This window comes from Schistocerca americana, chromosome 4 (assembly GCF_021461395.2).
Source record: "Schistocerca americana isolate TAMUIC-IGC-003095 chromosome 4, iqSchAmer2.1, whole genome shotgun sequence".
NCBI classification, from domain to species: Eukaryota; Metazoa; Arthropoda; class Insecta; order Orthoptera; family Acrididae; genus Schistocerca; species Schistocerca americana.
In genome coordinates, this window is record NC_060122.1 from 498,516,506 (window position 1) to 498,520,129 (window position 3,624).

The window sequence follows — 3,624 nt, forward strand, 5'->3', positions numbered from 1 at the left end:
TACTTGAATCCCAAACATGGTACTAGTCCATCGTAGCTACAGACTTATTTTTATATGCAACTGTACCTCCACTTCAGCAGCTGTCAACGATAAGAGGAAATCAGAAACGACTTTTTTATCGCGTTTCATCGATCACAACGTAATGCGATATCATGCAATGTATAGACACTGGGAAAGACCGACATTTTTCAGTAGTGAACTGTAACACCGAACGTTTTAGCTGCCCGGCGCAGCCTTTTCAACCACTGCTGGTTGAGAAAGTGTCTCAGAAACTGAGAAGCGGTTTTTGAAGTTTTCAGTTAGTCGGTAAGTTGTGTTTGTCACAAGAAACCTTAGAACAGATGAAGGCGATGTTCTAATGGCATTCTAGCGTATTTTGAACTAGTAAAGTAACAGTTTGTGTCAATAAACCATGTAAGAAGACAAACTTTGTCAGCTTTTAAAAGCAGCTATGCTTTAAACATGTCGCCTTGCAAGATGTAAGTTGAGCTAATGAATGAATCTCGGACATTACTAAGTGCGTATTAAAATAATTTGATTCTATCCTGCAAGTGATATGGCGATAAGTGACGCGTTCTGGGGTCATATTTCTGTATTCCCAGCAGATTTTTACACCGCTCCTCAGAAGCGACTACTGACTAAATTGCGTGCCTCTGTAGTTTCGCCTCAATTGTGCCACTGGATTAGTTATCTCTTATCAGATGGGTCAAGCTCCTAGATACCGACGGGAAGTCATCTGGTCAAAGCGAAGAGGTATCTGTGCTTCCACACGGAAATGTTACAGGTCCTCTGCTATTCTTAATCTATATAAATAGTTTAGCAGACGATATGATCATCCCTCTCTGTTTTCAGATGATGTTCTCGTTTAACGTCTGTTAATGTAACCAAAGGATCGAAACGAATTGCAAAATGATTTAGACAAGATATCTGTCTGGCTAGTAAAGTGGCAATTCACTTTAGCGGATAAAAAGTGAGAAGCCTCGACATGAACACAAAGAACTCTGTTTGAGTACACGATAAATGACACAAATTTAAAGGTTGTCGATTCAACTAAATATACGGTGCTACGATTACGAACTTATATTGAAACCATCACATAGAGAAGTTTGTAGCGAAGGTGAACAGAAGACAGCGTTTTATTAGCATAACACTTAGAGGCCGCAACAAGTCTACTAAGGACACTGCATACATTGCGCTTGTCCGGCCGTTTCTGTAGACTGCTGCGCGGTATGAGAACATTACCAGACAGGTTTGACGGAGGACGTAGAGAAAGTTCAGAGATGGGCAGTTCATTTTGTATTATCGCTAAATAGGAAGTGGGCGTCACATATATGGTACATGGTTTGGGGTGATAATCATTAAAACATCTACATTTAGACATACATGACTAGATTTTCATGTTCTCTCGGTCACTAAGCGCGAACTATTAGTCCTAAAGAAAAGGGAACAGAACCTTGTTGCAGGAAATTTAAGCCAACCCCACTCAGCCCCGACCGGTCAGCATTTCTAGTATGTTGTTTATGGTACTCCGTCCTACCACTGTACAAAAATTTGCGACTGCACGAATTATTTCACGCGTTTGATCTTCTTTGGCCTAAATTGAGTGACCTTATTACGCCACCTGTTTAGGCAAGCACTTACAAATAGTAAAACCGACGTTTGTGTAAATTTTACCAAACAATTTTGTGAAGTTTAACAGCATAAAACATACATTTACGTAGCTGTATTTGCCAGGCCTTCTGACTGCGAAACAGCTCTTCTTGTAGGAGTTAAGTTTGGATCGAATTGTCAACGTCATTAGTTTTAGCGTAACGTTTACAAAAGTCGTTTTTATTTCATACCCTGACGGGCACGTTTAAATTAACACTGTTAACGAAATCACCGACTGTGCCGGCGCCGTAACAGCGCAATTAGAAATAAAAGGCGAATATCGGGAATAGTTCGCGTAGTTGGAAACTTTGTTTAGTAGTGGGAGGAAGTTCCACAAACTACATACTAGAAATTGTGACTGGTCAGGAATCAGTGTGGGGATGGAGGTGCGTTTCAAGGTAATTTTTGTACGTTTTTCTTGAATAAATCGAAACCATGGCCTCCAGTGAAAAGTATCCCAATACAAAACGTAGTTACATTAAATTTCCTAAAAAGATGTTGTTCGTGTTTTCTATACGAGTAACAGTTTGCACGTACCAAGCGAGAGAATATGAAAATATCGCGCGTGGTTTTTGAAGGCAAGATATAGAATTGAGGGTTGCATAAAACGACATCGGTAGCGACAGCAAAACCACCCTGTATATGATTGCTGAGTATTGTCATAGTAGGGCGACATTTTTGTTAACATCAACGTGCAACTCCACTAATATATATATATATGTATATATATACGTTTGTTGAAGTACGCCGTGGTTTTCGACGACACACTTAGACCAATCAACGATTTCGTTCATCATTCCCTCAAGCCTGGTTTCTTCTCTATGTTCATCGGAACATCATTTACAGTTTCCTACGTGTGGCTATGATTCCTGAACCGCAAGCTGATGCAACCTAAACCTTGCTTTCATATCCTAGATTTCACTGTGAACGGTTGGACTTTTTGAAGACACTGCTGCGTATAGGATACCACCTTCCTCAATCAACCTGTTCTCTTTTATTCGCTAAGGACTTTGCTCAAAAATATTGAGAAAAATCTGTAGGTTTTAACGGTATGTATGTTTAATTTCTATGTCTTGCTTGTGATAAAATTTCTGAAATGATGTGAAGTTAGAAATGAAAACTGTCTAATTTAGTTTGAGCTCTTATATCCATAAATATGCACTTATATTTTCACTTCATACGGCTCGGTGCCCAGTGTAATGACGTTTTTTAGATGTCAAAATAGAATACACATTCTGGAGGACCAATAAATTTTATAGAATGCATTGTTGATATCTGAGGCACTGACATGGGAAAGGTCGTAACTGCCAAAAATTGAAATGTTGAGGTTTCGCATCGAGAAGTTAGCACGTGGCCATTCCAGTGGCAACGAGAAGGCAGTATGTCTAGATATAATCAAACTTGACTGATAGCGTAGTCATTTGATAACAAGTTGTATGTGCAGAGCTGTTGGCGCGGACAAGGTGGTATGTCCTTTTATAGTCTGTCGGCAACAGAGCTTGCCTAGATGTGATGGTAACAAATAGTAGTGTTTGTTGTCATACAGATCTGCGTTTACAAATCAATATGCCGCCAAAACCCCTTTCATTTAGAATGGTAATTTGTGATAGGACACTCGGTATCATTGTGAAGAGAAAAAAAGAGATGCAAGACATGGATTCCAGAAACAGCAGAAATTATTCGAAGTGCTAAAGATGAAAGGCCTAATTTTGTGACGATGATGGAGGATGAGGACTTCTTTGATTTTTCTGCAGAATGTGACGAGCTTGTGAACACAAATCCTTTAAAAATTAGCTTCCTCAACTGGATTAGACTGTCAAGAAATAATTTTCCTGAAAAAAAAACGAAAACAAAAAAAGGGACTGTCATTCAGGTCAGTCACTAGTCTGCAGCGCTTGTAAAGCCTTGAAAGATAACCATTTATCCAGACTTTTTTTTTAAATTCCAAGCAGTATCTGTAATAATGTTAGTGAA